At 33.5% G+C, this 25,792-nt stretch overlaps 1 protein-coding gene across 3 annotated transcripts in view; it reads right to left on the minus strand.

Moving 5' to 3' along the window:
* Positions 1–25,792, minus strand: part of LOC143233364 (protein turtle homolog B-like) — a 398,319-nt gene that overhangs the window by 78,917 nt on the left and 293,610 nt on the right. The window lies entirely within an intron of this gene.

Consider the following 25,792-nt stretch of genomic DNA (forward strand, 5'->3'; position numbering starts at 1 on the left):
TAGCGGTTACATAAGAGAAACCAAAAGCCTTGGGGTTAAATGTTAACATATATCTTATGGCACTGCTACGAAGATAATAAAAAAAAACAAATCAACGGAAGATGGTTTTAAAAAGCTAGAATCACAACACGTTGGATAGTACAGGGTGTTCGGAAAGTCGCTGTGCAGTTTTATAATCATATTTTATTCGGTCTATTTCAAGCCAGCAACTGATAGCGGTGTTTAGAAACAAAATAAGAAGGATCCAGGCCTGTATTGATGCCAACGGAGGTCACTTTCAACATTGTTTATAATGGTCATTCATATTTACCTCCTGTATTCTATATTGAAACATGTCTGTTAATAAATATACATGTGCACAGTGACTTTCCGAACACCCTGTATAACTTTTATGCTCCCGGATACAGTTCAAACAGTACTTCTGCGGATTTGGTCTGTCTAAACGTGGTCTTGGAAGCAAGTATATATATATAATATAAATCGACGTATAATGGATGGTCTGTAGCTAGTTTGTCAATACGTATGATCTAAGACTGACCTCTCCACTTCGCAAGTGTATTTCTTTCTCTTTTGTGATGGAAACTGCGGTTTTGAGTAATGGTGAGTAATGAAGACCATATTAATGATCACAATCATGATGGAACATCATTTTTATCCGGTGCAATTAAAAAGTCAGTACCTTGCAGAGATTATCCGGTGCAATTGAAAAGTCAGAACCTTGCAGAGATTATCCAGTGCAATTAAATAGTCAGTAGGTTGCAGAGATTATCCGGTGCAATTAAAAAGTCAGTACCTTGCAGAGATTATCCGGTGCAATTGAAAAGTCAGAACCTTGCAGAGATTATCCAGTGCAATTAAATAGTCAGTAGGTTGCAGAGATTATCTGGTGCAATTGAAAAGTCAGTACGTTGGAGAGATTATTCGGTGCAATTAAAAAGTCAGTACCTTGCATAGATTATCCAGTGCAATTAAATAGTCAGTAGGTTGCAGAGATTATCCAGTGCAATTAAATAGTCAGTACCTTGCAGAGATTATCCGGTGCAACTGAAAAGTCAGTACCTTGCAGAGATTATCCGGTGCAACTGAAAAGTCAGTGCCTTGCTGAGATTAGTTTCTGGATAAGGAAAAACATTTGGACTACCTTATGACTTATTTCTTTTATCGAAGTAGTACTCTTTTTCTTTTTAACTTGAAAATGTAATGTATGAAACAGAGACAAGAGGACTCAGTATGACTTACTGGTTAACGTTTAGGACTTCAGTACGGAAAGTCCGAAGTTCAAAAAGTGTTGTAATTGAGTAATTTTAGTGGGCGCATTATACAAATTAGCTCAGCAAGGTTATCGTGGCGGTGACTGGCATGCCTATTGAAAGTAGCTCAAAATGAGAGAAGACTATATCCGAAATTTACAGGTCATTGAACACGTCAAAATTGCCATTTCTCAGAGAAATCAAAATATTAAAGTTTGTTTGTGGTATTTCGGTTCAAACAAGTAAACATACATTTTATCCTAAGCAGAACTAGTTTGTGTCTACACTTATGCTTGAGAATTCAATAAACAGAGAAATAAAACATTAGAATCCTATCTTTTCTATGAAGTTATAGATTTGAATGATTATTTTAACATTCAAAGAACTAATTAATCTATAGTGTGAATAGAGGGAAAAATTAGATAACATTGTGTAAATAATGCCATTATCTCACTTCATATACAACGAAAAAGGAATCGGTTGAATAGCGGATAATTATCTATTTATGAACAAATAAATGCACTAACCTAGAGTTTAGCTGAATTTTTTACACAATTCATAAATCAATAAAAAAGACAAAATAATATAATTTAAAGCTGGAGTTTAAAAATTATGTACACTTGCTAGATTTATAGGTAGTGAAAAATCATTGAAGATTATGGAATATCTCAAACTGGAGAAACCACATATGGATGATGTTCAATAATCTTTCACACCAACCAATAACTGGATTGGAAGGACGTATAGTTTACTTGCTATTAAGTACGAAACTACACAGTAGGCTATCTATCTGTGGGATAACCACCACGGGTATCGAAACCCGGTTTTTAACGTTATAAGCCATCACTGAGTGTCCACTGGTGAGAGTGCGGTAAACTTACAGATTTACAACGCTTACCACAAATAAGAGCTCTGGTTCAGCATTTTTTACTTTAATCTTTTGGTAAGAATATTTTTTTAATTACTAGTCATACCATAAGTAAGAACTTTGTTCAGCAATTTTGTGTCTGCTATTTTGTATTAAAATGATTTGGGAAGTGTATTTTCAAATACTAGATGATTTATGATAAGATAATACGAACTTTTGAATTATAAAACGATGTTGGATTCGAGGAACACCTACAGCCATTATTACTGAGGTAGTATATCTGCGAAATGAATTCCTTCTTATACTGAATTTGGTTTAAGCATATATAATAAATATTAATAATTAAAGTCGCATGGTATTACAGTATATTACAACACATTAGGAACATTCTAAGAAGTTTCTCTGTTCCGACATCATTTTTAATGTTTTCTTACTTTAACCAAACTTATCCACTTAGCTAATATTGTTCTCTCTCCATACAATTAATTTTAAATTAACTAAATGGAATATAATCTTAAAGGCATAATTAATTTACATAAAGCTTACTGATTATTATTATTATTGCATTAAACAGTTTTTTTTTTTAATTTCACGTATTTTACTATAGCGAACAGAAAGAAGTGATTAGTGTAAATACTAATAAATAAAAGATATATTCAGTTTATTACTGACAAGTCTTAAAACAAAGTTAACGGTATCACTGAAGAAGATACGTGGTCACGTGGTTAGGGGCGCTGGACTCGTAATTTACTTGTCACGGATTCGAATCCCCGTCACACCGAACATGCTCATCCTTTCAGCTGTTAGGATGTTATAATGCTACGGTTAACGATGGTTATTCGTATATAAAAGAGTAGCCTAAGAGTTGGCGGTGGATGGTGATGACTAGTTCACAACCTTCCTTCTGATCGGCCCGGCATGGCCAAGCGTGTTAAGGCGTTCGACTCATAATCTGAGGGTCGCGGGTTCGCATCACAGTCGCGCCAAACATGCTCGCCCTTTTAGCCGTGGGGGCGTTATAATTCTACGGTCAATCCCACTATTCGTTGGTAAAAGAGTAGCCCAAGAGTTGGAGGTGGGTGGTGATGACTAGCTACCTTCCCTACAGTCTTACACTGCTAAATTAGGGACGGCTAGCACAGATAGCCCTCGTGTAGCTTTGCGTGAAATTCAAAACCAAGCAATCAAATATTCTCAATATTTGTGAAAAACAAAAAACTGAAATTCGGTAAGTTTTGGTTCCATGAATAAATTCGGTTTCATTCCGAATCAGCGAAAACAGCAACGGCAAATATTAATAAACTACAAACCATAACAAAGTAAGCAAACAAACAAACAAAACAGAAGATAACATATACAGATTTCAATAAGGCGGAGAATTCCCATTTAAAGTTTATCACTACCTGATCAAGTTGAACTATGAACAGTGGTTTTGATTTGTTTATTTTCATTTTCATAGTAACCAATAAATATATTACTGAACACGCGTTTCTTTGTACATTCTGGCCAACTAGAAAACGAACTGCAAGTGTTAAGTGTGGAAATTAAACACATGACCGTAAGTGAAACCGTTTGTGTTGATGGTATAGCTCGTTCTAACAAGGCGAAAAGATTCATAAAGGGAAGGAGAGTTGAAACGTGATATCTGGTGTATCGAAACCGAGAATAGTGCGTAAAAATCACACCACAAGAAAACGGATGTGCCAGTCAAGGGGAAGTTTTTTATGTGTGTGATGGTATACGTTTTATATAGTGTTTTTACTGTTTAAACAATTTCTGAGTCATTTAATCTCTATTTTAAACATTGATTGTACACTTTATACAATGTTGTTTATATTGTTCAAATAAGTTCCAAGTGATGTTTACACAGCTTTTCATTATGTTGATCGAAGATGGTAGATACAGTGAGGTTGAGGTTTTAAACGTTGTCCTTTGGTGGGAAGTGGTTTAAGGACTTACAATTCTAAAATCTGAGGTTCGGTTCTCCTCGGTGAGTATAGCGGATATTGTTTGTTCTAAAACAAACAAGCGTGTGTGTGTTTTCTTATAGCAAAGCCACGTCGGGCTATCTACTGAGCCCACCGAGGGGAATCGAACCCCTAATTTTGCGTTGTAAATCCGAAGACATACCGCTGTACTAGCGGGGGGGGGCCTAAAACAAACAACTCTGATAAATCCCTTTATTACGGTAACTGAACGAATAAAAGCAAAATGCACAAATATCTTTCTTTTATCAAATATTCTTGACAAAGGTTTGCAGTAGTTCGCTTCTAAAAAGCAAGTATAGGTGTAAATAGATTTTTTGTTTGTCCCCAGGAAGACAAACAATACGAAATAACTAAAGCAAGAATAATAAAATGTGAAGCTATATATATATATATATATATATACATAAGGCATACGTTTACATATCATAATTCAGTGTTTACACACCAGTCTAATTGAATTTTGAATATAAATATACAATAAAGTTGAGAGGCAATTCCTAGAAAACTGAATCCATTTACTGCGAGGATTTCAGGCTTTATCGCGAAAGAAGTGCATTTTTAAGATATTTATTATATCAGAAGAAAACAACAGTAATAAAGAAACAAAATACCTAACATATGATTACGTTTCTTTTATAATGCAGTATATACCCTTGAGTTTGGGATAATATGCATTTTTTCTTCATTTTTCTTTTCAGTAAAACGCGTTATTGTATTCAACCAGTTTACGATTTCCAGAGCATTCCAAGTGAGCAAGTTTAGCGTTTTTTGTGTGTTTATTCATTAATGGAATAGTTTTCACTTTGTTTCAATATTGATTGGTTTAACAATATTTTACTTAAAATATTATTGTATCTCAGTTGTCTTTCATGTAAATCAATGTATAGAAAGTTGTCTTTTAAAGAAGAACATTTACAAAACAATTAATAAATTATTAATTACTTCCGAATTAAAACGAGCTTATTACAAAAACTGGATCTCAAAACGCAACTCTGTAAATTACTAACACCAATTCCATTAAACAAAGTAGCAACCTTACAAATATCCTAAATTACTATCAAAGAATATTGAAGCTAAAATGATTAGAATGAGTTGAAACAACAGTTGAGTGATTTCACTATAAACGACGTTTTCGACTGTAATCGTATAACATTTCTCGATGGTCGCACTCTTTTAAAAAGTGTGCTAAAAGGGTCAAAAGTGGAAGTATTACGTTAATCCCGAATTCGTATACAAAAATAATGATTAGTTTTATAAGAGCCAACTTGAAATATATGATAGTAAAAATGAAAATAAAGTTCATAACTTTACATGTGATTAACACCTTGCTCTCAAGTTAAAGAGAATTCCTTAATGTAATATTTTCGTGTTTTCTTTGCAGTCACATTTACAAGAGTGCCAATAATATATGACCAAAATCATGAGTTCACTTATTACCCACGGCTGTATCGTTATTCTCAGTGTTATGCTCGCTGTTATTCCCAGATTAATTATTCATTTAATAACTTTAGATGGAACGAGTATTCTATTGAAATTTTGGTGAATTACATAAACGTAGGTAAGTTTCTAGAGCTTATAATCAGGATGTTACTAATAATTTCTTAATCAGTTTATTAATAGAAAAAGTATTACATTTCAAACTGTCCCCCAGTGGCTCAGCGGTGTGTTTGCGGACTTTTAACGCTACAAACCGGGTTTCGAGACCCGTGGTGGGTAGAATACAGACCCATTGTGTAGCTTTGTGCTTAATTCAAAACAACAGAAACATATCAAATTTGGTTTGTTGTGACGAGAAAACCTCCTTGTAGAGAAAATTATGTAAAAAACGGCTGTTGTGGCTCCTCTACGTAAGAGTAAGACAATGGATGTGATAATGGTTGAATAAGAAAATCGTTTGGATAACTGCGGTTCGAACCCGCGACCTTCAGATTACCAGTCCAGCGCCTAAACCACCTGGCCATGCCGAACCAATTTTAATGAAAACGGATTGTTTGTTCGTTATTCAACTTTGGGCAAAGCTCCACAAGGGCTATCTGCGCTAGCCATTCCCAACTACGTAGTGTAAGACTAGAAGGAAGGCAGATAGTCATCACCACCCACCGCCAACTCTTGGGCTACTCTTTTACCAACAAATAATGGGATTAACAGAAACATTATAACGCCTCCACAGGTGAAAGGGGATTTATGTTTGGTGTGACTGAGATTCAAACCCGCGACACTCAGATTGCAAGTCGAGGGCCCTAACCACGTGACCACGACGGGTCGTGAATATGAAGTGACAACACTGTCGTTGTTACGTAAAAGCTCAGTCTCTGTTTTTCTTATTTGTGTATGCATGTATATATACATATTTGTGCATATTTTGTTGATTCTAGCTGTGAATACCTGTTACGAAATAATAAACTGTATAACGGACAATATTAGATAATGTTCGCCTATAAAAAAATGTGAACTGCTCTTCTAGGATAAACATCTTTAGTCCATTGATTGCAGATTCGTCGTATAAAGTACTGTTGGCCTCCGGCATTTAGATGCTAGTGTTTGTAATTAGCACAAAACCACAACGTGTGATATTTGTACTCTTCCCACAACAGGTATAGATACCCGGTTTCCAGCTTTGTCAGTAAGCAGAAATAGCACTGAACCATTTGGAAAATAAACCTCGTATAAATTCAGCGCGTGTTTAAAGCAGTGGAATAGAAAAGGATTAACTGTCTTACAGTTTGCAGTTAGTATGCAAAAAAAAATAAACACAAGTAAAATAAATTGCGGACATAGAGCCAGCCAGGCGTGGGTGATAAATATACGTACGTAGGATTCAGAGTGTTGAGTTTAGTAGTTCTATTTAATATTAATGATAAAGGCTTGATCTAATATTTCGCGCACTTATAACGTTTATTATGTTCATCAGTTATCACTGGTAATGAGGTAACTTACACTAATTTTTAAATCATTACTAGTTTGACACGTATTTAATCATCTTTATAAGAATAAAACTGAATAGAAATTCAAAAAATTAAAATTTTATTTTCAACTAATGAGTGTTAGTATAATTTAGATGGATCAGTTAATTTGGATGTTACGATGTTATTTTAGTATTAACAATATTATTTAAATGTGTACAATTGTTTATGTTTCTATTGTTATTACGTTATCGAATGTGGATTGATAGAAACGATATATGCTAAAACAGCCTTTGTTACACTCAACGAAAAACACATTTTATTTTAATAAAAAAACGAGATTTGCTCTAGTAGCTCAAAACGTTCTTCAAAATTCTCTAAGGCAGACGTAGTCTTCAATCAGCTACTGTCTCCTCTACCGAAACTGTCTGAAACAAAAGCTTTCTTAGCTGTACATTCTATTTTAATTTTATATTTCTTTAGCTAAAAACTCGTTTAGTTTTGTCATGACGACAGAGCCTATTCAAACTGTCTGTTAAATGAAAAATGCTTACTAATTTCAGCACGGTCTCTAGTAAACTGCCATCCTGTATCCTACAAACATGTCAATGGAACAGACCAAACGTTTAATATAAGTGTAACACAGAACCCAACTGAAAGAAAAAGAGACAATAACACATCGTTCAAATATTAACAGTAGTTTATAATTTTTAAGATGTTTTTTTTAAAGAAGTGGGGAAAATTAATACGTTGCTTGTGTATATAGACAAAAGTAATTACAATTATAAAGAATCATGAACGGTTAAACCTTGAAATACTTCGACCCAGTGGCTTGCCTGACGCTATATTTTAGTTTGTTTTATACATGCATGTTTGTGCTTACGTCCACGTAAAATTAATTAGACATTTTTTCAAGTATCTTTGACCTTATTAAATTAACTTTTATGTATCAGGTCATCCTTTAAGTAATGTCCGAATTTAGGTTCAAGAAAATGAAAGGATTTCAAACGCTTGTATGTTCCATTATAATTCATGACTTCCTGCCAACGATTCACATGCTTCTGAATGCCACTTCTATAAAATTCTTGGGTTTGGAGGAGAAGAATGTAGAGAGGGTAATTTTGATGTCTTCATGTTTTCCAAGTTCTTTTCCATCAAGATAGTTCTGCAAACTTCAGGATAGATGATAATCAGATGGGACAAGATCTGGAGAATAAGGAGGATGTGGAAGTTTTTCCCAGTCTAGCTCTTCAATCTTTACAGATGTAATCCTTGCTGTATGGGGCTGTACATTATCCTGGTGTAACACAACACCTTTACTAGTGATCAAAGCAGGCCTCTTTTCTTTCAGTGCAACATTTAAGCACTCTAACTGTTGACAACAGAAGTCTGATGTAGCAGCAACTCAAAGTGGATCACACCATCAATATCGCACCAAACGCTTAACGAGACTTCTAGGGTGGAGGCCCATTTTGGGCTATGGTTTAGCCAGTTTACCTGTACCGAGCCATTGTATGCGGCGCTTAACATTTGTATAATACATGTATATCCATATTTCATCTCCAGTCACTAACCTGTTCAAGAACGGTGAGTTACGTTCACGAGAGTGCAGAGAAGTGCAAATGTGCACTCTTGCTCTAAGGTTGGCTTTTGTGAAATCATGGGAGACCTATTTCCCAAATTTTGACACCTTTCCAAGCTGTTACAGATGACGGTAAACTGTTGAATGGGTTGAATTAAGCTTTTGTGCTAGTTTGTTACAGCACAGTCGTCATCAAGTGCAGCCAGTAGCAAGTCATCATTAAACTCAACAGGACGACCTGAACGTAGCACATCACTTAAGCTGTAGTCACCTGATCTGAACTTCTGAAACCCCCTTCGACATATTCTTTCATTAAGAGACTCCGCACCATAAACACCTTGAATGTTTTGTGTAGTTTCTGTTACACTATTTCGATTTTTACACACTCGTAAAGCATTATATGTCTAATGTGCTCCTCAGACACATCCATCTTCATAAGGGTTTATCTGATTAATGATCTGAAAAATTGGAGTTGGGTTAGTTAATTTTATTTCTCCAAACATTTTTATACATGTTTTACTACATATTTTAGTCATTAAAACCTTCCAGAAAGACAGAAATGATGATGCATTTTCTGTATTGAATTTTCGGACATTACTTATGAGATGACCTGATATAATGCACACTAGAAGAAATTAAAGATATTAGCTCCTCAAATAATAACATAAACTCTCCTACTGTTAGCCTTGACGAAACCAAAAATGCGAAACTTTGACTGAAATGAAATGTTTTAATTTGTATGGATCCTATGCAAGATTTGTGTGAGGGGTGGACGTAACACATTTTATGACAAAATGTTTCTAACTAGGAACAGATCAATTAACTTGTAGTCAATTTAACAGGATTAGTATTTTTGAAAATATTCACTCTAACATTACGATAGGAAATTTTGAAACTCTATCACTTTGCCATCAATATTAAACATTATTGATATTTAGTCCCCTTGAAATTTTCGACGGAATCAAAAGAGATAAAGCTTTTAATTTATATTATCATGAAGTTTTCTATCTGCTTTTTTTTTATAGCAAGGCCTCATTTTCGTGTCTGCTGAGTTCACTGAGAGGAATCGAATCCCAGATTTTAGCGTTAGAAATCTGTAAACTTACCCCTGTACCAGCGGGGGACTGTTGGTTGGGTATATGCTTAAACCTTTTCTGACGAAAAATTTATTATTTTCTCTGAATCATAAAGACATCCAGTCTCTTAGGGAAACTCATAGTTAGGTCTTCCACCTAAAAATCCTAAGTAAACGATAAGTATTACAAAATCAGTTCGGGTTTTAACCTTAATGTCTCTTACGTACAATAAAATTCTTAAAAACCCAAGGCTCTAGTTCGTGGACAAAATTGCAAATAAATTCGTTAACTTATTCATGAAATGCAGCTAATTTTTCCTCAGAATTATCCTCTCTCAGTACCATATGGTTGTACTTGCATGTGTCTCTCTTAATATTGATCGCAAACTGTCATATTAACCACTCATATCACCAAGTAGGTTTGGTGGTGATTCAAGAGGTACTTAATTATTTAACAGGAATCTTCTTTTATTTGAAAGTGGCACACGGTTTCATAAATCTCGCTTCACACGTAGATGAAAAAATGCTTTTTTTTTGTATTATGCATATGAAACCGTTTCATACGTCTCGCTTTACATTGGACAAAAATAATGCTTTTATTTGTATTACGCATAAAAATTGCTGTGATAATTTATTATATTAAAATAATATAATATTACTTGCGTTTGATTTCACGTTTAATATTATTTTATTTTGACTTTAAATCGAAAGTCAATGAAGTTTTATTCGTACCATATTCAAAGTCCTTTTCATATAAAGAGGGCTGTTTGGTTCATAAATTAATATTACTTTTATTAATTGTGAGCTGAATTATAAATATAAAAAGTACATCAACCAACAATTAAAAAATTGATCTCTTTCCCTCTCTTGTTTTCTGTATCAATTTTTTAAATAATCAAAAGAAATATCGAAATAGTTTTGATGCAGAACACGATGACATACATCTTGAATGTGAAGAGACAGTTCACACAAATAGATCGCTTGTTTAAGTTTATTATGATTTACATGATCTGTTAACTTTGATAAGTATTGTGAACTGTGGTGTCGATTTTTTTTAAATTTATAAACATTGATAAGCTTGTGCCATTTTAAAAACTAACTGTACTGCACTTTTTTACCCAGAAAACTTTCAAGCATACTATAATAGAACTCTTGCTTATATGATACTGGAAAACCTTTCTTATTACACGAGGTGTAACCTACATCTGAACAAAGTTTTATCTTGTAGGCATGTAGATTTGTAATAGGCAACGAGTTTCTCGTTTCGTCGCTATTTCCCATCACGAACACTTTATTTTTCTCCATTATCAGAGTACAAATATGACGTCATTAATACGTCATATGCGGATCTAATGTACTTACTCCACTGGTGATTAATCGGCTAGTAAACGTAAATATACAAATTATTTATATTACTATTACTGCGAGATCTCTGAGCTTAACAAACAAACTGTAAATATGTTCTAGAATGTTTAATTATTTTCAAGTAACTGACATTCTGATGCCTCTCAAAAGACATTCTTTGTATCAAACACATCAGCTTATACCTCTTATTTTATTCTTCTTTGAAAGATGCAGAATATAAGTTGCATTATGAAAAAAATGCTCTTTCTGATAAACATCCAAATTTTTTGTAACAGAAGAAAGTAAAATTCGTACAAAATGGTTATTAAATCTAAGATATTGTTCGACCTAATGCAATTGCATATTTTGCAATATTATCGGTGCATAAAAATATTGCAATCCATTTTTATCTTTTTGATGTGACTAGGAAGGAATGACAGATCCACATTCGTGTCATATGTAACTGTATATAGTTACTTACACTAATTAGAGCAGCGAAATGGAGTTACTTGATTTCTGAGAGGCAACAACTTTCTGTACAGTTAAAACTAATCTAGTGCGCGCAAAAAATTGCACGTTTTTTCACATTTTCAGCCCTTAATATAATGAGAGTTTCGAGGTAAATGAATAATATTTTTACCGATAAAAATCTAAATTGTATAAAAAAAGGTAAGGTCATAATTTTACTTTGCGCTGCATTTTATAAATCATATAACATAGCTCTGACTTATAAATAATTTAGTGAGAAAAAAGTGCTTAAAACAACTTCCATACGTTCTGATTCAAACAAATTATTTACTCCAGCAATCATAATAATAGCGTCGGAACACTATGCATTAGCGCGATTTTAATTAATCATTTTACTCTAGTAATTATATAACAGCGTCACAATACTATAAAATAGCGCTATTTTAATGAATCGTTTTACTCTAGTAATTATATAACAGCGTAACAATACTATAAAATAGCACTATTTTAATGAATCGTTTTACTCTAGTAATTATATAACAGCGTAACAATACTATAAAATAGCGCTATTTTAATGAATCGTTTTACTCTAGTAATTATATAACAGCGTCACAATACTATAAAATAGAGCGATTTTAATTAACCGTTTTACTCTAGTAATTATATAACAGCGTAACAATACTATAAAATAGCGCTATTTTAATGAATCGTTTTACTCTAGTAATTATATAACAGCGTCACAATACTATAAAATAGCGCTATTTTAATGAATCGTTTTACTTTAGTAATTATATAACAGCGTCACAATACTATAAAATAGAGCGATTTTAATTAATCGTTTTACTCTAGTAATTATATAACAGCGTAACAATACTATAAAATAGCGCTATTTTAATGAATCGTTTTACTCTAGTAATTATATAACAGCGTCACATTACTATAAAATAGAGCGATTTTAATGAATCGTTTTACTCTAGTATTCGTAGTGATAGCATCGCATTATTAGAAAACAGCGGTATTTTAAAATATATGTTTGGAATGTATTTCTTTGTTGCTGGTTCTTTTTAGTACTTCATAGGTGTAAAGTATGGTTTTCCAAAACCCATATAAAATCTCAGCAAATACAATTTTCTCGCTTCCTGTTTTAACGAATAATCTGTCACGTGTAATAGAAATTTTTGTCGTTCTTCTGGAAGAATGTTCAACCAATTTCGCCTGTGTTTCAGTCAACAGAAAAAATACCAAGGATTAAACACTTATCCTCGGGGAAGGGGCTTAAAACTCCCAGTTTTTCCTCTTGAGCTCTCTCGCAAGCTCTACTTTTTTTACTTTCGATACCCCTGGTGGGCAGAGCTCAACGAGTCCATTGTGTAGTTTTGGGTTTAATTCCAAAATAAACAACCAAACAATTGTAGATAGAAGAAAGTGAGTTTAACACTTATGTATCCTGGATGTTGCTATTTTGTCCAACTATACAGCTAAGTCATATATTAATGTCTTTGTTAATATATATATATATCGAGAGAGAGAGGGAAAAATAAATTTCATTTACAGAAGTATTTAAAATGTTTACTAATTTCAAAACAAAATAAAATTGTTATTAGAGGTAAACTGGGTAATGGTAGGATATTTTTCCCCTACTTGTAGACTCTAATCCTTTTACTGAACAGTTTTATCCCATTAGTCTTGGAAGCGTTATATGGGACGGTCAATCGCACTTTTCCTTCGGAAAGAGCACTCCAAGGGTTGGTAATGGGCGGTTATATATCACTTCTAAATCACTAGTTTGGCTCAAAATTGATTCAACAACTAATTTCAGGTCAGTGTGGAACGGAAAAAAATTCTTACAAAGTAGATATGCATACTAGAACCAAACATTACATTTTTATGCGAACTGTTTTGTTACTGTTATTAAGAGAAATAGTATATGACATTGTTAAATTCAAGGTAAAAATCTCTTTGTTTTTTTAAGTTAGCACAAAGCTACAAGAAGACTATCTGTGCCATCGTCCGTAATTTAGCAGTGACAAGTTAGAGGGAAGAAAACTGGTGACCAACACATACCTGTAACACTTGGGCTACTTATTTACAAACGAATAGTGGGATTCACTATCACGTTATAACGACCGCACAAAGCATCTTCGGTGAGAGAGATTTAAACCCGCGACTCAAAGTGTGTATGTGGAGGACCAAATCAACAGATTAATTTTTGACATTTAAAATAAATTTTCTGCTTAAGAAGCAATGAATATAAGTGTTTATTTTATGTTTCTTGTCTTCTTTGTTTAATGATACTGATCTTCACCTCAATTTCAGTATCAGTTCCTTAACAAAAACATCCCATAACTGCAAGCTTGTTGTTATGAAGAGGCTGGATACATATTATTACTGTGGATGGGATAACACTCCTTATAGGATGTCATTTGGTATTGGATCATTTATGGTTTGGTATAAAGACGTTAGAGGAAACGTTGTAATATGAAGGGCGAGTATGTTACACTAAACCAACTTTGGAGCTTTAGCGTCGTCACAATTTTTATTGCATCGTCCGGTCATGCTTTAACTCACTTTTGTGATGCTTGATAATAGCTCCGATGTAAGGCTGTCATGACTAAAGCATACACTTCCTGCAGACATGGTTTCCATAAGCTACATACACCCTTGTGCAAATTAATTGAAACAAAACGGAAAATTACGATTTTTTTTCAATTTTTTTGCGTTTTATTTCTGAGAATCCAGAAATTTCTCACAAATTAATACATGATATGACCGCCTTTACTTTTCAGAACATAATTAATCCGCTTTGGCATCGAGTCCACGAGTTGACTGCAATCTTTACTAATTTTTGGATCGCGGTACCACACCTCAATTATGGCCTCAATTAGCCTATCTTTTGTAGTACAGTCTTTTCCCCGAAGTCGTTCTTTACAAATCGCCCAAAGATTTTCAATAGGATTTAAGTCCGGAGAGTTTCCAGGCCAGTCCATCACCTTTATTCGCGTTGTTGTCATAAAATTCTTCACAAGGTTTGATGTGTGGCACGGAGCCAGATCTTGCTGAAAAATGCCAGATCCATCTGGAAATCTCTTTTTCAATTCTGAAACGACTCTTCTCTGCAAAACTTCAATGTACTGTGGTCCTCGCAACATACCTTCTACGATATGTAAGCCTCCGACGCCATAGTAGCTGAAAATGCCCCAAAACATCTTCTTCAAGGGATGTTTTACGAACTGATTGATGTGAAATTCTCGAAGTTTCTCACCTGGAGATCCTGTAGGAGATCCTTTGACCACGTAGGTAGAAATGAGTTTCGTCACTGAAAAACACCTTTCTCCATTGTTCTTGCGTCCAATTCTTGTATTTTAGACCCCAGTGATACCGTTTTTTCTTTACTGAGTTGGTAAGAAGTTGTTTTTAGACTAGTCTCCTTGCCCTTCTGAAGCAATTTCGAATGACGTAATATTCCTCAAAAGTTTGTCATATATCTCAGAAATAGGTCGACCGTACTGCAAAACACAGCTAATGACGCCGTCTGTGTGAAAAAATGACTATTAAAGGAAATCAGCGGGTCCAGCGAGCCCACACCTGCCGCCATGCTGAAAATATTGTAAAATGACCACTTGTTTCAATTAATTTGCACAAGGGTGTAAAGTACGAGGATGACCAGGCAACAGTAACCTGCGTGTTGACTGGTATACTTTCATATGGTAAAGCATAAACAACATTTTTCACTTTCACGCCGCGCATGTGACTATTGAGAAAGTATATTATGAAAGTCAATTGTGTCGTTTTTTCGCTGAGATTTTTCATGATTAATGGTTACTGTTACCTGGTGCACTTGGAGTTCTTTTACCATTGAATTTTGTATTCGTTGCTTTTGATCTGTTATAAGCCATCATTCTTTGCTTACCATAGATGGAGTGTGATTTCTTGCAGGTATTGTTTCTGGATGAACTTGAAACCTCAAGTTTCCAAGTTAATCAATATTTCTTTGGTTTCCAGCGCCGCTATGCACAACGGATATGCTGGTTTCGAAAGCTTTTTTTCTTAAATCACACGACCTGAACACACCTTCATCTTCTGAATAATTTACATCGAAAAGGGTTGTTGAATAATCTCAGTTTTCTATGGAATCATAGAAGCTGAGTAACTCCAGACTGTAATTCTGATACCTGCCCTTTCATCTCAATTTTATAAGTTGTGGTTGTCTGTGATTGGCTGATTTACATATTCAAAAGTATTTTCATGTATCGTATTCAACCTTCTATATTCTTATTCTTATTAAAACCATGGTATATTTATATGGAAGAAATCTGGTTTCTCTTTTCGATTTGGAATATTGTAACTTTAAAATGTCTGCTAATTATTTAGTACATCTTTCTGGTATATTATTGTTTGTAATTAAGAATAGCACAAGAGTTTGTTGGTACATGCTATTGGCTGCCTTTATCATGCTTTAGATGCTATTAGCTGCCTTTATCATGCTTTAGATGCTATTGGCTGCCTTTATCATGCTTTAGATGCTATTAGCTGCCTTTATCATGCTTTAGATGCTATTAGCTGCCTTTATCATGCTTTAGATGCTATTGGCTGCCTTTTTCTAATCTATCAGTTTAAAATTAGGTGAGATTTTACAAAGAAAATCCTGTGTATAGCTTTAAGTAAAACTTCTAAAATAAACGTATTTTATTTTCAATTTCAACCCCTATATAAGCTTTCCGAGTATAAGCAATCGACAACAAAAAAGCGACACCTTTAATAAAAGTTTCTGATAATAAACTGGAACAATGTTTAAATTTGTTTCTCCGAATTTTTCTCGCAAATTTCTTGACCAAACTCTTGAAGTCTCATATCCTTAAAATTGTCTACTTTTTCCGAAGAATCCACAATGCATATTGACTTTCTAATTCAGTATCATTATACATGTTTGTTTTTTGTTTTGCTTGGTTAACGTTTTCAATGTAACGAGTATGTTAAGCGACGGCACTGTTGTTGTCATCACGTGACGACTGGATTTGACTTCAGCTATAATTTATTATTTGCAGAATATTTCACACAAACAATATTTAATCAGCGTTTAATTTCCTAAAGAAATTAAGATTACTTTAAATATAACTTAAATGGGCTTTAGTAACTTCTTTAGGTTTAAAATACACATTCGAAACCATACGATCATCTCTTTATAAACACCTATTGAGACATTTCTGCTTGTTTTCAATTCGGAGCAAAGCTACACGAGGGCTATCTGCGCTAGCCGTCCATAATTCTGCCGTGTAAGACAAGAGGGAAGACAGCTAGTCATCACCACCCACCACCAACTCATGGGCTTCTCCTTTATCATCGAATAGGGGATTGACCGTCACATTATAACTCCAACACAGCTGAAACGGCAAGCATGTTTGGTGTGACAGGGGTTCAAACCTGCGATCCTCCGAATACGAGTCGAGTGCTTTAACCACCTGGCTATGCCGGGTCTGAGACATTTCCGCCTGTCAGCTAAGTTTGTTTTTATTGCATCTTTACATTTAATATACTTTGCTAGAATACAGCTTCGGTTCGTTCGAGAAAACCTGCTATAAACACCTATTGGGTACATTTCTTTTCTTACTATGGGTTTTATTCATATTGTGGTGAGTTTCTTCGTTTGAGCTTGTAAAACCGTGACGTTCATAGGTCGTTCATAACTTTTTCATGTCTTGTGTATTATTATAAATACCATTACTCCACTGTTGACTATTGTGCAGTTTTATTGCACAAACCTACGTGTACGTTAGTTTGATTGCATAACCGCTCAATATTGTTTCAAATAGATCAAAATTTACAAATATACCATATAATGCCTGCAAAAAGCACAAGTCGAAATGATAGAATAAGGAACATTCGAGCGAAAGGTAGACACTCAGTTGTCTTTCGCTGATGTGAACTGGTTTGTTTGGTAAAGGGTAAGATGCAAAATACTAAATGCGCATAGTTATCTAGTTGGAACTGTGAAGCTGAAATAAATGTTAATACATTTCTTTAAATGCTATCACATGATGAAAGACCGCTGGAAAGTGAAAACAAAGGAAAGCTAAATTCTAGGTTGATTTTTTGTTGTGTAAATGGCGAAATTATTATTATTCCTAATTTCTTATAATATTCCAATTAGTATCAAATTATCTATGAGTGATTATCTTATAGAAAAATTGAATCAATTTACTTACAATGTATATTTTAATATTAAAATTAAATTAATCTTACATTTTTGTTTTCTCTGAAACTATATGCCCGGCATGGCCAGTTGGGTTAAGGCGTTCAACTCGTAATCTGAGGGCCGCAGGTTCGAATCCTCGTCGCACCAAACACACTCGTCCTTTCTGTCGTGGGTACGTTATGATGTGACAATCAATCCCCCTATTCATTGGTAAAAGAGTAGCTGAAGAGTTGGCGGTGGGTGGTGACGACTAGCTGATTTCCTTCTAAGTGTAAAACTGCTAAATTAGGGACGGCTAGCGCAGGTAGACCTCATGTAGCTTTGCGGGAAAGTACAAAAGAAGCAAACAAAACAAACTGAACCTATAATGAGGAGTAGATGTCTGGGCCTATTTTTGATAGTACAGAGGTGGGAAAATGGAATAACTTCTTCATCATTACTCAGAATGTTACGAACAATTACGGTGTAGTAGATATGAAGTTCATGTCTTCATTAAATAATATATAAAATTAAGTTCTGTAAAATTAAATTGGGTATGTGTGTTTTCTTATAGCAAAACCATATTGGGCTATCTACTGAGCCCATCAAGGGGAATCGAACCCCTGATTTTAGAGTTGCAAATTCGTAGACGTACCGCTGTACTAGCGGGGGGTAAAAATAAATTGAACAACATTGTTTTTATTATGCAATACTAATTTCATTATGTGTATTTTAGGGTCTAAACAAAATATAATTTATTAATTACAATAGAAAAAGTAGATGTAAGAATAAAGATTACAATTAGAGTGTAAAGTTATTTATTAATTTATCTGTTTATATCGGCAGTGATAAAGCTAGGAATATGTAATTATCAACAATAAGCATAGCGTGAAATGGGTAAATCTTTTATTTCTCCTCTAAATATATGGCCTAGCGCGTAAGGCGTGCGACTCGTAATCCGAGGGTCGCGGGTTCGCGCCCGCGTCGCGCTAAACATGCTCGCCCTCCCAGCCGTGGGGGTGTATAATGTTACGGTCAATCCCACTATTCGTTGGTAAAAGAGTAGCCCAAGAGTTGGCGGTGGGTGGTGATGACTAGCTGCCTTCCCTCTAGTCTTACACTGCTAAATTAGGGACGGCTAGCACAGATAGCCCTCGAGTAGCTTTGTGCGAAATTCCCAAACAAACAAACAAACAAAATCCTCTAAATATTCAGTAGGTAATTCACCCATTTAGACCTAGCTGTATGTAGAGAAATAATAAATCTGGGTTCCTCAGATTATCATATGAAGAACTAAGCCTAAGATTATGAAATCTAATCCAGATTGGTAATTTAGTTTTCCTAAACTAAATCTAGTTTTCGGAATATATCTACTGAACAACCGATATATATTTTTTTCTAGTTATGTAAGTAACAAGATTCACTGAATTAAAATATTCTTGTTTTGAAGACACTGAACTTACTCGAGGTTATTACTACACAAATAAACAGCGTAGACCACAAGACAGTCACAGTTTTTTATCCAGGATAATTTTATTCTTGGTAACCGATCTAAGATAAAGTCCAGTTTTTTTTTATTCTCATATTATAATTGAGGATGTAATGTGTTCGCATTCTTCTTTTCCTATCTTAACAACTCTAACATTCTAGCTTGGGATATTTCCAGGAAGGTTGTATGATGTGGAAGACACTGAAAGTAGGCGCAACATATTAAACAGTGTTTGGTAAAACAACTAGTGTTTCGTAATACCACTAATGTTTGGTATTATTATTAGTGTTTGGTAGAACAACTAGTGTTTCGTAATACCACTAATGTTTGGTATTATTATTAATGTTTAGTAGTGCAACTAGTATTTCGTAACACCACTAATGTTTGGTATTATTATTAGTGTTTGGTAGAACAACTAGTGTTTCGTAATACCACTAATGTTTGGTATTATTATTAGTGTTTGGTAGTACAACAAGTGTTTCGTAATACCACTCATGTTTGGTATTATTATTAGTGTTTGGTAGAACAACTAGTGTTTCGTAATACCACTAATGTTTGGTATTATTATTAATGTTTAGTAGTGCAACTAGTATTTCGTAACACCACTAATGTTTGGTATTATTATTAATGTTTAGTAGTGCAACTAGTATTTCGTAACACCACTAATGTTTGGTATTATTATTAGTGTTTGGTAGAACAACTAGTGTTTCGTAATACCACTAATGTTTGGTATTATTATTAGTGTTTGGTAGTACAACTAGTGTTTCGTAATACTACTCATGTTTGGTATTATTATTAGTATTTGGTAGTACAACTAGTGTTTCGTAATACCACTAATGTTTGGTATTATTATTAGTGTTTGGTAGGACAACTAGTGTTTCGTAATACCACTCATGTTTGGTATTATTATTAGTATTTGGTAGTACAATTAGTGTTTCGTAACACCGCTAATGTTTGGTATTATTATTAGTGTTTGGTAGTACAACTAGTGTTTCGTAATACCACTAATGTTTGGTATTATTATTAGTATTTGGTAGTACAACTAGTGTTTCGTAATACCACTCATGTTTGGTATTATTATTAGTATTTGGTAGTACAATTAGTGTTTCGTAACACCACTCATGTTTGGTATTATTATTAGTATTTGGTAGTACAATTAGTGTTTCGTAACACCGCTAATGTTTGGTATTATTATTAGTGTTTGGTAGTACAACTAGTGTTTCGTAATACCACTCATGTTTGGTATTATTATTAGTATTTGGTAGTACAATTAGTGTTTCGTAATACCGCTAATGTTTGGTATTATTATTAGTGTTTGGTAGAACAACTAGTGTTTCGTAATACCACTCATGTTTGGTATTATTATTAGTATTTGGTAGTACAATTAGTGTTTCGTAATACCGCTAATGTTTGGTATTATTATTAGTGTTTGGTAGAACAACTAGTGTTTCGTAATACCACTCATGTTTGGTATTATTATTAGTGTTTGGTAGAACAACTAGTGTTTCGTAATACCACTCATGTTTGGTATTATTATTAGTATTTGGTAGTACAATTGGTGTTTCGTAATACCGCTAATGTTTGGTATTATTATTAGTGTTTGGTAGTACAACTAGTGTTTCGTAATACCACTCATGTTTGGTATTATTATTAGTGTTTGGTAGTACACCTAGTGTTTCGTAATACCACTCATATTTGGTATTATTGCTAGTGTTTGGTAGTACACCTAGTGTTTCGTAATACAGCCAGTGTTTAGTAATACTACTAGTGTTTGGTATTACAGCTAGTGTTTAGTAATACTACTAGTATTTGGTATTACAGCGAGTGTTTAGTAATACTACCAGTATTTGGTATTACAGCTAGTATTTAGTAATACTACTAGTGTTTGGTAATACTACTAGTGTTTGGTATTACAGCTAGTGTTTGGTAATACTACTAGTGTTTGGTAATACTACTAGTGTTTGGTAATACAACTAGTATTTAGTAATACTACTAGTGTTTGGTATTACAGCTATTGTTTGGTAATACTACTAGTGTTTGGTAATACAGCTAGTATTTAGTAATACTACTAGTGTTTGGTAATACAGCTAGTGTTTAGTAATACTACTAGTGTTTGGTATTACAGCTAGTGTTTAGTAATACCACTTGTGTTTGGTATTAGAGCTAGTGTTTAGTAATACTACTAGTGTTTGGTATTACAGCTAGTGTTTGGTAATGCAGCTAGTGTTTAGTAATACTACTAGTGTTTGGTATTACAGCTAATGTTTGGTAATACTACTAGTATTTGGTATTACAGCTAGTATTTAGTAATACTACTAGTGTTTGGTATTACAGCTAGTGTTTGGTAATACTACTAGTGTTTGGTATTACAGCTAGTGTTTAGTAATACTACTAGTGTTTGGTAATACTACTAGTGTTTGGTATTACAGTTAGTGTTTGGTAATACTACTAGTGTTTGGTAATACTACTAGTGTTTGGTGATACAGCTAGTGTTTGGTGATACAGCTAGTGTTTAGTAATACTACTAGTGTTTGGTAATACAGCTAGTGTTTAGTAATACAGCTAGTGTTTAGTAATACTACTAGTGTTTGGTATTACAGCTAGTGTTTGGTATTACAGCTAGTGTTTGGTAATACTACTAGTGTTTGGTATTACAACTATTGTTTAGTAATACTACTAGTGTTTGGTAATACAGCTAGTGTTTAGTAATAGTACTAGTGTTTGGTAATACAGCTAGTGTTTAGTAATACTACTAGTGTTTGGTAATACTACTAGTGTTTGGTATTATTATTAGTGTTTGGTAGTACAACTAGTGTTTCATAATACCACTCATGTTTGGTATTATTGTTAGTGTTTGGTGGTACAGCTAGTGTTTCGTAATACAACTCATGTTTGGTATTATTATTGGTATTTGGTAGTACAATTAGTGTTTCGTAATACCACTCATGTCTGGTATTATTATTAGTGTTTCGTAATACCACTCATATTTGGTATTATTGCTAGTGTTTGGTGGTACAGCTAGTGTTTCGTAATACAACTCATGTTTGGTATTATTATTGGTATTTGGTAGTACAATAAGTGTTTCGTAATACCACTCATGTCTGGTATTATTATTAGTGTTTCGTAATACCACTCATATTTGATATTATTATTAGTGTCAGGTAGTACAACTAGTGTTTCGTAATACCACTCATGTTTGGTATTATTATTAGTGTTTGGTAGTACAACTAGTGTTTCGTAATACCACTCATGTTTGTTATTATTATTAGTGTTTGTTAGTACACCTAGTGTTTCGTAATACCACTCATATTTGGTATTATTGCTAGTGTTTGGTTGTACAACTAGTGTTTCGTAATACCACTAATGTTTGGTATTATTATTAGTGTTTGGTAGTACAACTAGTGTTTCGTAATACCACTCATGTTTGGTATTATTATTAGTGTTTGGTAGTACACCTAGTGTTTCGTAATACCACTCATATTTGGTATTATTGCTAGTGTTTGGTAGTACACCTAGTGTTTCGTAATACCCCTCATATGTGATATTATTATTAGTGTTTGGTAGTACACCTAGTGTTTCGTAATACAGCCAGTGTTTAGTAATACTACTAGTGTTTAGTAATACTACTAGTGTTTGGTAATACAACTAGGGTATAGTAATACAACTAGTGTTTAGTAATACTACTAGTGTTTGGTATTACAGCTAGTGTTTAGTAATGCTACTAGTATTTGGTATTACAGCGAGTGTTTAGTAATACTACTAGTATTTGGTATTACAGCTAGTATTTAGTAATACTACTAGTGTTTGGTATTACAGCTAGTGTTTGGTAATACTACTAGTGTTTGGTATTACAGCTAGTGTTTGGTAATACTACTAGTGTTTGGTAATACAACTAGTGTTTAGTAATACTACTAGTGTTTGGTAATACAGCTAGTATTTAGTAATACTACTAGTGTTGGGTATTACAGCTAGTGTTTGGTAATACTACTAGTGTTTGGTAATACAACTAGTGATTAGTAATACTACTAGTGTTTGGTAATACAGCAGGTATTTAGTAATACTACTAGTGTTTGGTAATACAGCTAGTGTTTAGTAATACTACTAGTGTTTGGTATTACAGCTAGTGTTTAGTAATACCACTTGTGTTTGGTATTAGAGCTAGTGTTTAGTAATACTACTAGTGTTTGGTATTACAGCTAGTTTTTGGTAATACAGCTAGTGTTTAGTAATACTACTAGTGTTTGGTATTACAGCTAATGTTTGGTAATACTACTAGTATTTGGTATTACAACTAGTGTTTAGTAATACTACTAGTGTTTGGAAATACTACTAGTGTTTGGTATTACAGTTAGTGTTTGGTAATACTACTAGTGTTTGGTAATACTACTAGTGTTTGGTGATACAGCTAGTGTTTGGTGATACAGCTAGTGTTTAGTAATACTACTAGTGTTTGGTAATACAGCTAGTGTTTAGTAATACAGCTAGTGTTTAGTAATACAGCTAGTGTTTAGTAATACTACTAGTGTTTGGTATTACAGCTAGTGTTTGGTATTACAGCTAGTGTTTGGTAATACTACTAGTATTTGGTATTACAACTATTGTTTAGTAATATTACTAGTGTTTGGTAATACAGCTAGTGTTTAGTAATAGTACTAGTGTTTGGTAATACAGCTAGTGTTTAGTAATACTACTAGTGTTTGGTAATACTACTAGTGTTTGGTAATACCACTAGTGTTTGGTATTATTATTAGTGTTTGGTAGTACAACTAGTGTTTCATAATACCACTCATGTTTGGTATTATTGCTAGTGTTTGGTGGTACAGCTAGTGTTTGGTAATACCACTCATGTCTGGTATTATTATTAGTGTTTGGTTGTATAAGTAGTGTTTCGTAATACCGCTAATGTTTGGTATTATTATTAGTGTTTGATAGTACACCTAGTGTTTCGTAATACCCCTCATATTTGATGTTATTATTAGTGTTTGGTAGTACAACTAGTGTTTCGTAATACAGCCAGTGTTTAGTAATACTACTAGTGTTTAGCAATACTACTAGTGTTTGGTAATACAGCTAGTATTTAGTAATACTACTAGTATTTGGTATTACAGCTAGTATTTAGTAATACTACTAGTGTTTGGTATTACAGCTAGTGTTTGGTAATACTACTAGTGTTTGGTATTACAGCTAGTGTTTGGTTTACTACTAGTGTTTGGTAATACAACAAGTGTTTAGTAATACTACTAGTGTTTGGTAATACAACTACTGTTTAGTAATACTACTTGTGTTTGGTAATACAACTAGTGTTTAGTAATACTACTAGTGTTTGGTAATACAGCTAGTATTTAGTAATACTACTAGTGTTTGGTAATACAACTAGTGTTTAGTAATACTACTAGTGTTTGGTAATACAACTAGTGTTTAGTAATACAACTAGTGTTTAGTAATACTACTAGTGTTTGGTATTACAGCTAGTGTTTAGTAATACTACTAGTATTTGGTATTACAGCGAGTGTTTAGTAATACTACTAGTATTTGGTACTACAGCTAGTATTTAGTAATACTACTAGTGTTTGGTATTACAGCTAGTGTTTGGTAATACTACTAGTGTTTGGTATTACAGCTAGTGTTTGGTTTACTACTAGTGTTTGGTAATACAACTAGTGTTTAGTAATACAACTAGTGTTTGGTAATACAACTAGTGTTTAGTAATACTACTAGTGTTTGGTAATACAGCTAGTATTTAGTAATACTACTAGTGTTTGGTAATACAGCTAGTGTTTAGTAATACCACTTGTGTTTGGTATTAGAGCTAGTGTTTAGTAATACTACTAGTGTTTCGTAATACAGCTAGAGTTTAGTAATACTACTAGTATTTGGTATTACAGCGAGTGTTTAGTAATACTACTAGTATTTGGTATTACAGCTAGTATTTAGTAATACTACTAGTGTTTGGTATAACAGCTAGTGTTTGGTAATACTACTAGTGTTTGGTATTACAGCTAGTGTTTGGTTTACTACTAGTGTTTGGTAATACAACTAGTGTTTAGTAATACTACTAGTGTTTGGTAATACAACTAGTGTTTAGTAATACTACTAGTGTTTGGTAATACAGCTAGTATTTAGTAATACTACTAGTGTTTGGTAATACAGCTAGTGTTTAGTAATACCACTTGTGTTTGGTATTAGAGCTAGTGTTTAGTAATACTACTAGTGTTTCGTAATACAGCTAGAGTTTAGTAATACTACTAGTGTTTGGTATTACAGCTAGTGTTTGGTAATACTACTAGTGTTTGGTAATACAACTAGTGTTTAGTAATACTACTAGTGTTTGGTAATACAACTAGTGTTTAGTAATACTACTAGTGTTTGGTAATACAGCTAGTGTTTAGTAATACTACTAGTGTTTGGTAATACAGCTAGTGTTTAGTAATACCACTTGTGTTTGGTATTAGAGCTAGTGTTTAGTAATACTACTAGTGTTTCGTAATACAGCTAGAGTTTAGTAATACTACTAGTATTTGGTATTACAGCGAGTGTTTAGTAATACTACTAGTATTTGGTATTACAGCTAGTATTTAGTAATACTACTAGTGTTTGGTATTACAGCTAGTGTTTGGTAATACTACTAGTGTTTGGTATTACAGCTAGTGTTT

The sequence above is a fragment of the Tachypleus tridentatus genome, chromosome 12, assembly GCF_004210375.1.
Source record: "Tachypleus tridentatus isolate NWPU-2018 chromosome 12, ASM421037v1, whole genome shotgun sequence".
NCBI classification, from domain to species: Eukaryota; Metazoa; Arthropoda; class Merostomata; order Xiphosura; family Limulidae; genus Tachypleus; species Tachypleus tridentatus.